Source organism: Petaurus breviceps, unplaced genomic scaffold (genome assembly GCF_028583685.1).
Source record: "Petaurus breviceps papuanus isolate PSGF00001 unplaced genomic scaffold, PetGlider_PUasm1.0 688, whole genome shotgun sequence".
NCBI lineage: Eukaryota > Metazoa > Chordata > Mammalia > Diprotodontia > Petauridae > Petaurus > Petaurus breviceps.
The window spans coordinates 15,748,366-15,761,557 of record NW_027186457.1 but is presented as its reverse complement, the minus strand read 5'-3'; the positions used below and the strand labels follow the sequence as shown (position 1 = coordinate 15,761,557).

The 13,192-nt window shown below is 38.1% G+C and overlaps 2 long non-coding RNA genes across 3 annotated transcripts in view; one reads left to right on the top strand and one right to left on the bottom strand.

Moving 5' to 3' along the window:
* The window catches only part of LOC138174268 (uncharacterized), a 183,476-nt gene that overhangs the window by 69,092 nt on the left and 101,192 nt on the right, over window positions 1-13,192 (bottom strand). The window lies entirely within an intron of this gene.
* Window positions 8,784-12,928, top strand: LOC138174392 (uncharacterized). Its single transcript, XR_011171698.1, has 2 exons — window positions 8,784-8,937; window positions 10,063-12,928. It is a non-coding gene; the product is annotated as an uncharacterized lncRNA (long non-coding RNA).

Below are 13,192 nucleotides of genomic sequence, written 5' to 3'. Positions count from 1 at the left end.
TCTCTCTGTCTCTCTCTCTCTGTCTGTCTCTCTCTGTCTCTGTCTCTGTCTCTGTGTCTCTCTGTGTCTCTCTCCTTACACTGCCTCCCTTCTCTCTTCCCCCTCCTCAGTCTCCCTGGCAACATTACAAGTGAAAGTTCTCACATGATTTACCTATCCAGGCAGCAATTACTAGAATCAAGGTTGAAAAAATAATTCACTCAATTCTAAAGATGACTTCCTAAAAAGCTAATCTCATCAGATACCAAAATGCCATGGGAATTGCTCACAAATAAACTCCAAATGATGTTTGGGTTACTGAAAGCTATTGGGAAGGTTGCTTGCAAATATCATATATCTAGACTGGCCATGAAATGTTTACCTCTGGAACAGCAAACATTAGAGACATTCCAATATTTATGGTTTCAGTTCATGTTTAAAGTTAAAACCCAAAGTATAAAGGATTGATTACAATAATATCTTAATGGTTAATAAAAGTGTCATATACTAAATTCTTGTTTACTATACTGACATTTTTAACATTATACAGCCTACTCTTAAGGTTTTAGAATTATAGCTAGGAAACATTAGAAGCTGGGTTTACTAATCCAACTGACTTAACTCTTCTTTGTCTGCTTCTTTAACTATATACACTCAAACACACACACACACACACACACACACACACACACACACACACACACATATATATATAGTCAGACATAGTCATAGACACAGATATATAAATATACATCATATATACATGTATTTATATGTGTATATATTCATGTTTGTGTGTATACATATATGTATACATATATACATGTGTGTGTATGGGTGGAAGGAGGTAATCTCTAAAATCACCTCCTGCTCAAATATTTTATAGTCTAAGGATAAAGGTTTCATAATATTCCTTAACCACATGTTTGTCAGTTTTCTCTGCATAGGCTTGATACCATCAGGAATTTCACTTTAATTTTTCTATAGAATAAGACTTTTGCAAATTTCTCCCTGTCTTTTATGTCTAGGGGCAACATGGAATAATGGATCTAGTTCTCATCCAAAAGCCAGACTCTTACCTTGGATATTGACGAACTGTGTGACTCTAGGCGAGGTAATTTAGCCCTCTATGCTTAAGCTTCTTCATTTGCCATTTAGAAACTATAAATACCTCTTGTGCTTGACTCTCAGGGTTGTTATTAATATATTAACAACTGTTAATATTAGCAATATTAGTTAGTAATTATATGGCTTTTTTATGTTTTACAAAATGCTTTAAATCCAATTTCCAGTCCCAGAATTCTCTCCAATGTGATTCCTACCTGCCTACCAATCTGATACAGCAATACTCTAACAATGAATCTATTGCTATAGTCCACTTTACAGATGAGGAATCTGAGTCTCAGAGCATTTAAATGATGTGTTCACAGTCACACAATTTATGTCTGAGAGAGCATTGAACCAAAGTCTTAACTCCTAATTTAGCACTGACCTTTATATAATACTGGTCAACATGAACAGCAAAGAAATTTAAATCTTCTCTAATATGAGTCTCCCAACTCTGTGAGGTGTATACTATAAATATCTCCATTTTAAAGATAAGGAAACTGAGGCTCAGAGGATTAAGTGGTTTGATTATGGTAACAATAAAATGCTGGACTTATATCCAGAAAAATCTGAGTTCAAATCCTACCTCAGACACTTCATAACTGTGTGACCCTGGACAATTTATTTTACCTGCTTCTGTATCAGTTTCCTCATACTTAAAAATAGGTATAGTAATAGAACAAGTTAATAGAACTGTTGTGCAGATCAAATTAGATTAAGTACAAGTTAAATGCTTTGCAAACTTGAAGGCACCATACAAAAACTAACTTTTATTATTGAGTGCTAGAGGTAGTTATGCAATGTCAATTGGGATTATGTATGTTAAACATGAGGACAATATCAATATCAGCATTTATTCTGCAGTATTTCTATTTGCAAACTAGCCTGAAATCATATTTTCATCCTAAATATTTCTAAAATTGTGAAATTGTGCTTTTCAAATTAAAAGACACCAATTATAGAACCCAGTACAAGTAATTCATTTCACCCCATAATTTTGCAGATCCACATGCCTTAAATGTTAGGTTGTCCTATGTTTCCTGCTAATATATAGCAGATAAATTGCTCACTTTTGGGAACTTTATTTTCCTGCAGGTTATAAGGGCAGCATTTAGGTCAAGAAATGGGGTAAGTCACTTACCCACCTGGTAATACTTCCTAAGCTGGACATCTAGCTATGAGAAGAGGCAAGAGACAAGAAGGAGATAGGAAGGGGTGGCCAGGTAGCACAGAGCACCGGCCCCAGGATTAAGATGACCTGGGGATCGAATCCAAGCTCAGACACTTAGCATCCACCCAGAAACACCTGGCCATGTAATCTTGAGCAAGTTACTTAACCCCAATTGTTTAGGGGTGGCCAGGTAGCTCAGTGAGTAAGAGCACTGGCCCCAGTGTCGGGATGACTTGGGGATCGAATCCAGGCTCAGATACTTAGCATCACACCCAGAAATAACTGGCCGTGTTACCTTAAGCAAGTTACTTAACCCTGATTGCTTATAAAAAATAAAAAAGGAGATAGGAAAACAGTATCATCAGTGCCAAGACATAAGTATTTAACCCCACATATACCTAAAGGTCAAAAGAAGGATGGAGAGCAGTGAAATTCAATTTGCCAGTCTTGTATTGGCTCTCCCCATAAGTCACCATACAGCTCCACTCCATTCTTGCTTTGATAATTTCCTAAGAGTTACAATATCATTTATACAATGTTTTGGGTTTATGTATTTCAGCTTCACAGAAGGGTTTCTGTTGTTTTAATTATGGTGACCATCACCACAGAAATGCTATATTTAAAAGCTATGGAACTCTGAAAAACCTGGCTTCCAGGGAGCAGAGCCAATATGGCAGAGTAGAAGCAGGAAATTCCATGACCTCCCTCCAAAACCACCTCAAATACCTATAAAATATGACTCTAAACAACTTTTAGAGCTACAGTACCCACAAAGTGACAGAAACAAATCTCCCACTGAAGGCAGCCTGGCAGACTGACAGGAAGGGTTAATCTCAGAATGCTGGGAAAAAAAGCACAGTCCTATGAGCCCTCTGATTTTGGCCCCAGGGCAGCCCCAACCAGCGGGGGTTAGAACAGATTTCAGGAGGGTGAATCACCAGTAGCTGTGGCAATTTCCAGACTTTTCAACCCATAAACTCTAAAAAGAAAGTAAAAGGTCACTCTGGAACTCTGTTGGAAAGGAAGGGCATGATCCAGCTCCTGCCCCAAGGTAAGAGGTGGCTGGAGGCACTGTAGCTTCAACATCTGCTCTGTGGCTGCTGCCTCAGGAGTTCCTGGCTTATAGACCATAGGGGGACCAAGTGACCATTCAGAGGGTGAACCCTCTTGTTTTGACCTGCTAGCATCTGGGTCGCTTTCTTGGGTGGTGGTCCTGGAGTAAGAAATGCCAGTTTGCCAGTGTGGTATCTGTAGAGTGGTACCCTCCTCAGACCTCTGACAACATTTGTGAAAACCCCAGTGATTTGGGAAAAAGCTCTCCTCTCTGGAAGTAGAGTTCTATCATGGTAAAGAGCTCAAATGTCAAGTAATTTACTGGCAATATGAACAAGCAGAGGAAGCACAAACAGACCATTGAATCCCTTTTGGGGGACAAAAAGGATCAAAACATGGAATGGGAGGGAGACAAAAAATTTAGAACACCTGCATGAAAAGCTTCCAAGAAAAATATGAAGTGGTTACAGGACATGAAGGAGCTCAAGAAGAATTTGAAAATCAAGTAAGAGAAGTGGAGGAAAAATTGGGAAGAGAAATGAGAATGATGCAAGAAAATCATATAAAGAGAGTCAACAACTTAAATGAAGAAAATAACACCTTAAAAATAGACTAACTCAAATGGCAAAAAGAGGCCCAAAAAACCAATGAGGAGAAGAATGTTTTGAAAAGCTCAATTTGCCAGTTGGAAAAGAAATTTCAAAAACTCACTGAAGAGAATCATCCCTTCAGAATTAGATTGGAGCAAATGGAAGCTAATTACTTTATGAGGAATCAAGATAATATAAAATCAGATCCAAACATAAGAAAAAATAGAAGGCAATGTAAAATATTTCATTGTAAAAATCACTGACCTGGAAATAAGGTCCAGGAGAGATAATTTAAAAATTATTGGACTATTTGAAAACCATGATTAAAAGAAGAACCTAGAAATCATCCTTCAAGAAATTCTCAAGAAAAATTGCCCTGATATTTTAGAACCAAAGGGCAAAATAGAAATTGAAAGAATTCACTGATTACCTCCTAAAAAAGATTCCAAAAAGAAAGATCCTAGGAACATTACAGCCAAATTCCAGAGTTCCCAGATCAAGAAGAAAATCTTACAAGCAGCCAGGAAGAAAAAAATTGAGTATTATGGAAAACACAGGATCTAGCAACTTCTATATTAAGGGATCAAATTGCTTGTAATATAATATTCTAGAGGTCAAAGGAGCTGGGATTAAAACCAAGAGTCACCTACCCAGCAAAACTGAGTATATTGTTTCAGGGGAAAATATGGTCCTTCAATGAAATAGAGGACTTCTGAGCATTCTTGATGAAAAAATCAGAGTTGAATAGAAAATCTGACTTTCAAATACAAGAAGCAAGAGAAGCATGAGGAGGTAAAAGGGAAAAAACACAAGGAACTTATTAAAATTTAACTATTTATATTCCTACATGGAAAAATGATAATTGTAACTCATAAGACTGTTCTCACTCAGTATGAGGATAGTTGGAGGGAATACACACACATATATTTATATACATATACATACATATATATTTTTATGTAGGAGGGTATATGTGTGCATCAATACATATGTGAGTATATGTGATACATATGTGTACAAGTATACATAGACATGTATACATATACATGTACATAGACAGAGGGCATAGGATCAGTTGAATAGGAAGGGATGATATCTAAAAAGTAAAATTAAGTGGTGAGAGAGGAATATAAGTGGAGGAGATAGGGAGAGATAGAATATCTATCTAAAGATAGAATTATCTCATATAAAAGAAGCAAGAGAAAACTGTTACAATGGAGGGGAAGAACAGGAAGGTGAAAGGGAATGAGTCAACCTTACTCTTGTTGAATTTGGCTTAAGGAGAGAATAGAAATAAAAGGCAATGTGAAATATCTCATTTAGACAGAAGGGAGGGCATATTGGGGGGAGGGTACTTAAAAGCACACACTTTTGAAAAGGGACAGGGTTGGGGCTGCCAGGTGGTTCAGCGAGTAAGAACACCGACCCCAGTGTCAGGATGACCTGTGGGATCGAATCTGGGCTCAGATACTTAGCACCACACCCAGAAATAACTGGCCTTGTAACCTTGAGCAAATTACTTAACCCCAATTGCTTAAAAAAAAGAAAAGAAAAGGGAGAGGATCAAAGTAGAAAATAAAATAAGTGGGGGGGGGATAGGATGGAGGAAAATATAGTCATTCTTTCACAATATATCTACTATGGAAATGTTTTGCATAACTACTCATATGTAATCTATATTTAATAGCTTTTCCTCCTGGTATAGGTGGGTGATGAGGGAAGAAGGGAAAGAATCTGGAAATCAGAGTTTTAAAATCAAATATTTATATATGTGTGTGTGTATTCATTTTACATGCAACTGGGAAATAAGATACATAGGCACTGGGGTATAGAAATCCATCTTGCCCTACTAGAAAATCAGAGGGGGTATGTGGGAGGATATAAGAGAGAGCAGATAGGGGAAGGAATATTCAATAGGATTGCTATTTTGGGGTAGGGTAGGGGAAAGATGGGGAAAAATTTGAAACTCGAAATCTTGTGGAAATGAATGTTGAAAACTAAAAATAAACAAATTAAACAAACAAAAAAAGACTTGGCTTCCATATCTTTCTATGCTAAATAAAGTTGTTTTGATTTTTTTGTTTGAAAGAATCATATCTGACTTTAGGTAGCACCTAGTGCCTTCAAGAGCCCACAAGATATTCCCACACCTGGTATATGACCCCTATGATAGCTGGCATATGTACAACACAAATTCAGTGTGGCACAATAGAAATTACACTGGATTTGGGGTAAATGAAATGAATTTTTTAAAATTTCCTCTTACTTTCTGTGGGATCTTGGACAAGTCACTAAACACCTCTGAGACTCAGTTTCCTTGACGTTAAAATGAAATAGTTGAACAAGATGATATCTAAGGTCTCTTACTGTTCTAATACATGATTTTATTAATATTTATTATGTTAGTCAGTCAACAAGCATTTAACACCTGCTATGTTCACTCCAGGCACTGTGCTAAGTGATGAGGTTTTTAAAATGAGGCGAAATACAGTCCCTGCCCTCAAGGAGTTCACTATCAAATGGGGGAGACAACCAGCAAGCAGAATGTACAAAAAAATGCAAGACAAATAGGAAAAGAGGGGATGGAAAAGGCTTATCTTATCAAAGATGGGATTTTAGTTGGAGCTTGAAGGAAGTCAGAGAGGCCAGTAGGTGGAGATGAGGAGGGAGAGCATTCCAGGCATGAGGGATATCCATAGGAAATGCCCAGAGCCAAGGGAGTGATATATTCATGGAACAGAAAGGAGGCCAGTGTCAGAAAATAAAAGAGTGTGTATGTTAAGAATGTGTAAGTAGACTGGAAAGATAAAGGAGAGCTATGTTATAAAGGGTTTTGAATGTCCAGAAGATGATTTTGTATTTGATCCTGGAGACAATAGGGAGCTACTGGGGAAGGGGGGGGGGAGTGAAGGGTACCAGACATTATAGGCATGGTGCATACCTGTAATCCCTGATCCTGGGAAAGGTGGATAACTTGATTTTGGAGGTCTAAACTCTATTAAAATAATGTCAAAGTCTGGCACGAATACGGTGAGCTATCGGAAAAGAGGTCCACCCATTTACCTAAGGAGAGGTGAGCTGGCCAAAGTAACCCCCCCCAAAAAAAAGCAACTAATTTTCCATAATGGTGACTGTTGGGGTTTAACCATGAGTGGCCACTGAACTTCTAGCCTGGGATAGATAAAGAAATAAGGTCTCCAGAAATAAAGAGACAGACAAATAGATGGATGGATAGATGAATGGATAGATAGATAGATAGATAGATAGATAGATAGATAGATAGATAGATAGATAGATAGATGATAGATACATAGATAGATAGATAGATAGATAGATAGATAGATAGATAGATAGATAGATAGATAGATAGATAGATGATAGATACATAGATAGATAAGTAAATAAATAAATGAAAGAAAAAATGAACAAAAGGGGGCAGCTAGGTGGTGCAGTGAATAAAGCACTGGCCCTGGAGTCAGGAGGAACTGAGTTTATATCCAGGGTCAGACACTTAACACACACACACGCGTGTGCACGTGCACACACACACACACACAAAACCTAGTCATGTGACCTCGGGCAAGTCACTTACCTTCCCTTCTCCAAAAGAAAAAAAAGGCAAAAAAAGAAGACTATTGCTGATCTTCCCTAGTAGATTAAGTTTCCCCCCCGCCAGGGTTCCCTATATAGGGAAATCACAGACCTAAATCAATATATACCTCCTGCCCCGCCAAGAGTGTGTGTATGTGTGTGTGTGTGTGTATAAAATGCATTGTGTATAAAACACTGTGAATATTGTTGAGGGTAAAAAGTGACTTTAATTCTATTAGGTGGAAAAGATGGCTTGATGAATATATCATATTTCATGATGAAAACAATGTATAATATGTTGATGATAAAGATATAATATGTAGCAATAAGTGCATTAGAACCACAAGAAAAAGTGCTGTGGAACATCCTAGGAGAGAAGATTAGTACCAACCAAGGAGGCTCAAGGAAGACAATCCCATATCACAACTCTTCTGTGAGTTGACAGAAAACCCCAGAAGGACACTAGGTCCAAAAGAACACCATCACTGTACAAGCCAAATGGGTTTCGAGCCTCCTCCAGTACAGCAAGGCCTGTCCTCCACAATAGACATATACTTTGTCACCCTGCCTATAACCTGAAGCATTCTACATTGATAGGATTACCAGAGCTTGGCTTTCCTCCTGGAGTTGCATTTGAGACCCCAGAATCATCTCCAAATCATGCTGAGTTATCTGGTTAAAACTTGAGTGTCTTAATATTCGGCTTAAAAGTCTTTCTTCTTATTGTGTTTCCAGAAGAGATAATGAATGAATTCTTCTCTGCATAGGAGAAATATACTTTATCAACTTCTCCCCTTTCCTTCCCCTTGTCTAAACTAAGAAGTATAATTCTGATTTCCTATTATTATTCCTCATTAGTTCCTCTTTCCATACTTCTAATCAGTTCCTCAGTTTTGGACCCCTTTCTAAAGGCCTCTTATTCTTTCATGACAGGTGAAGACCCAAATCCACATTTGTGGCAAGGAAATGCTTGTGCTGTTCCATAAAATAAAATTTAAAAAAGAATCTGAGGGATACAAAGGAATGGGGGGGTGATAATAGAGAATTCAATCCTAGTTTACTGCATACATAACTTTGGGCAAATTGTTTCACTTCTTTAGGCCTTGTTTACCTCATCTGTAAGATGAGAAAGTTGGAGCAGATGACCCATAAAGTCTGCCACTTCCCCATCTAAAGTCCTTAGGAGAATAATGATGTCACCTCAAAGTTCTTTTATACCATTAATTACACCTGTCTGAAGGCAGTAGATGGCACCCTCCTCACACACAGGGCATGGCTCAGGTGAAGGCTGTGGGTTCCCTTTGCTTGGGCCCCACCACCTTAGGAATGGCTGCCCAGACCAGATCTTACTCTTCTCTCCCCTCTGACAATAAGCAATCACATGGGAGCTGATCCAGGACGGATGGTGAAGCTATAAATGGAATTTTAAGGCTTTCTTCTAAAGGAGTAAGTGTTCTAAGTGCTTCTTTTTTTGTTAACACCTCGTGCCACTCCCATGAAGAACTTCTATGGTAAAGACTTAAAAACCTGCTTGCAATTTTTTTTTTCTATTTGAATAAAATTTCTGCCACATTCCACATATTAATTTATTCTTTTGCCATTTGGATTTGTTAGAGGGGGGTAGGGGGGCAGACCTTGTACAAATCAAGAAGTTTCCAGAAAGTTGAACATACAGGCTTTAAGTCTTAGATCTTTGAAACCTTAGCCTTGGATCCATCAACCTGTTTAAAGCTGCCTATTTTTTTTCATAATCTCATTTTACAAAAATGCTGTCTAGCTTGAACAGTATTCTGCCTTCAGTTCTAACTCTGGTCTTGAAAATGATCCTGACAAAGATGTGCTTGTGACAATAATATGGTCAAAACTGGAAAAGATCTTGTCACAGAGATTGTAGTCTTTTGCCTACATTTACTAGCAAACATTTAATAAGTACTTAGTATATTCCAGACAACATGCTAAGTGGTGGGGACACAAAGAAATGTCAAAACATCTTCTCTGCCCTCAGAGAGCTCCTTTTCTAATGGAGGAAATAACATGCGATCAATTATATGTTTATATAAATATAAGATTATACAGTATATATAGATATATGCATGTGTGTATGTATGTATGCATATATGTATTATGTGTGTATATATGTAAGTGTATATGTGTGTGTATATATATATATATATATTTGCTATGTGTGTATGTCTGTATAGAAGATGGAAAACACTAGTGCCAGGGGTCAGGATAGGAGGTCTGGGAAAGGCTTTCTATAGAAGGTAGGATTTTGAGGCAGCCAGGAAAGCCAGGAGGTTTTCCAGAGACAAGGAATAAGGAAGGAGAGCATTCTAGGAATGGGTGACAACAGTGAAAAAGTCCTTCACAGCCATACCTACTCTTTTACTTTCTTTCTGTCTGTTTTTCTTTCTTTCTTTCTCTTTCTTTCTTTCTTTCTTTCTTTCTTTCTTTCTTTCTTTCTTTCTTTCTTTCTTTCTTTCTTTCTTTCTTTCTTTCTTTCTTTCTTTCTTTCTTTCTTCCTCTTTATCTCTTTTTCACGTTCTTTTTACTTTTTTTTTTTTGGCTTAGAACTCCAAAGTTGAAATGGCTCAACACCTCCGAATTCATTTTGCCTTTTTTAAGATTCCCTGGCAGAAGATCAAAGAAAAAGAGAAGAAAAGCTCAAGATAAGGCTTAAAACTAGCAGGCTCTCGCACTACAGGCATGAGAATGGCAAAGTCTGTTTGTGGTAGAAATAACTTTGACAACAACTCCTGCTGTCATGGAAACCCGGCCTCAGGTCTAGTGTGAATTTCAGGAATGAAAGGAGAAAACAGATGTTTCAGGTGCTGTAAATGGTTTTAGACTGTAAACTCTAGTGATCTTCATGATGAACTGACTTTTTAAAAAAAATCCCCATTGTTGTACACTTTTTATTTGCATTAAGTAAACAGCGTTAAGGAGGAAAAATAGATGGAGCCTTTAGAAAGTATTTGCCTCCCTCCCAGGAAAGAGAAAAGAACGGCCCTACTTCGGATAATCTATAAATCAGTCCTAAACTGAAGCTGAAACACTCTTTTAGGCTGTATTCAAGACAAATAGAAAGAGGAATTCTTTGCAGAGAGGTGGCCTTATAAACAAAACATGAGCCTGGCCAGCGCTGCCCCTGCGTAGACATCTGTCACTTGGCAGATGGCACCCAAACAACCTGGCTCTTGAGTCCACAAGGACAATGGACTGACTTTGATGACTCTTTAGCAGAATGTGTGGGGGAAAGACTTGAGGGGCTGGTCCCTTGGGACATAATTCAAGGGCAGCAATTCCTGGATCTTTTCTAAAAGGTTTCTCTCCTTTCACTTTCAGACTTCTTATACTAGACCCTTCCCCCTCACCTTAGCCTCCCCCAACAACAGTCCAAGATTTGTGATTTAGGAAGTAACACCAGCTTTACATCTGTAGACACTGCAGGTATTACCTTTGGAAATCACTTTGTTGTTCTTGTCTATTTGGTTCTCAAGGTCAGACTTTAACATTCAAAAAAAAAAAGTGAAAGGCATTTCTCTTAAATTGAAGAAGCCAGTTGATTAATCATTTATAAAAGAAACAAAGCCATTGCATTCCAAGGTCTATAAAACAGCAGGATTTATTCACTAAAGCAAGTTTCAATTAAGGAAACATAGATGGGGGGGAGGGGAAAGACAACTTAGCAAGCCAGGGATTTTCTGAATTCATTTGTAGTTATGTTAGGTGGTCCTATTATTGATAAAGTGCAATGTTTTCTTCTGGTTGAGTGTTCATCGACATTATTTCTCTGGATATACCGTTGAATTGCATTCTAATTCAATTAAGGTCAGTAGGACCTAACTATGTACCAAGCACCACACAAGTGGCTGAGGTCACAAAGATAAAAAGAGAGTTATCCTGGCCCTCAGAGTGCTTACTTTCTAATTCCAGTAAAATGAGGAGGTTAAATTTATGTATCATGTACACCAAAATAATTGGTCAATTATGTATTCATAATAAAATATAAAGTTATCTCAGGATCTCAAAGCATCTAAGCAAAATGTCCATTTTCCCTATTTGGAAAATCAAAGGTTAATTGTCCAGAGGTAGAAGGGACTTCAGAAGACAATTGTATTGATTTCCTCATGCTATAGATGAGGAAACTGAGGGATATGGAGTCTGAGTGGTTTGCCAATGGTGGAACAGGTAAGTGCCAGATAGAGGATTTGAAATTAGTTCATCTGACTTTAGACTCAGTATTCTTTCCTTCCTCTGTTACAATGGCATCCCTCATTGAAGTATCTAGTTCCCTTTAAAAATCACTTTCCTCACAACAAATCTGTGAGATAAGTAATAAAGTGGCATTTTCCTTATTTTGCATATGGGGAAACTGAGGCACATATAGACAAGAATTAAACCCAGATGTCCCCTAGCCCCACTTTTTCCACTATTTGATGTTGTTTTGTGAGCCTCTGTAACTTGCTGTGGGTCTGGGGACTTAATCTAAAGAATTTGAATTGAACACTTTTCAAACAGTTCTAAAGTGCAAAAAAGCAACTTATTCCCAAGTCATTGATCAACCTAGATATTATATTTAAAGTCAGGAAGGATATTAGAAGTCATCAACTGTAGCCCCTTCATTTTATAGCTGAGGACACTGAGGCCAAGCAGGGTTGAGAGACCATTCCATGTTCACACTGGTAATAAGTAGCAAAGGCATATTCTGTCATATAATGAACTTTCCTAATTTAGGTATAAATTTGCTAGCAACAATTACTAGCATGCAGGGTCATGTTTCTCTTAGAATATTGCTAGTCCCTTTGATTACCAAAATAACTAGGTTTCTTCTACATTTGTCCAAGTGACTCTCTGTAAGTTCAAACCTGACTAAATGACCCCCTACTCAACCAATTCTGGTGACTTCTTTTCACATCTGGAAAAAAACATACACTCTTCTGTTTATCATTTAAAATCCTACACAATCAGACCCCAACCTGTCCATCTGTAATGTGAATGTAAATTTTAAAGATCTTCCCTGCCCCTAGGCTAAAGTGCACCAGAAGCCTGGGGAGGGAGGCTTGTTTTTCAGTAGATACTTCTTGATTGGCCAGTGGGTCAATAAGGTTGTTACATTCTCTGAGCCAGGAGAAGGCTATATAAGCCCTGATGTGTAGCTTTGTTTTGGGACTCACTTTGAGAAGTGTTCTGTGATTTGATCTGAATTCTGGGAAGCCGTTGTTGAGAGTCCCCCGGCTTTGAAAAACCCAGAATGTGGAAACCCAGATGTTGACTGGGTATGGATGTAATGGTTGGACAGTTTGGAAATCTGTCTACTTGATGTTTCTGTCTTGATAATTATGCCTGTATACTTTGAGGTTCAGGGTGCTGACCTTTTCTCCTGAACAAGGTAAATGATATATGTCTGACTGATTAAAGTAAGCTTGTTAACCCATTTTGAGTTGCTTTCCTTTAACAAAGCAGATCCAAGAACCTGTGGTAGCTGCAAACCCTGAGGACGCTTGGGGTGCTTGCTGCTACACCATCCTTATTGGACATGACTCCTCTTCCTACACTCTGCAATCTAATCAAATTGACCTGCTCTCTGCCCCTCATTCACATACTCTACCTCCCATCTATGGCCTTTGTATGGCCATCCCCATATCTGGAATGTACTCTCTCCTTTCTTCTACCTCATAGAGTCCTTCTCTTTTAAAAC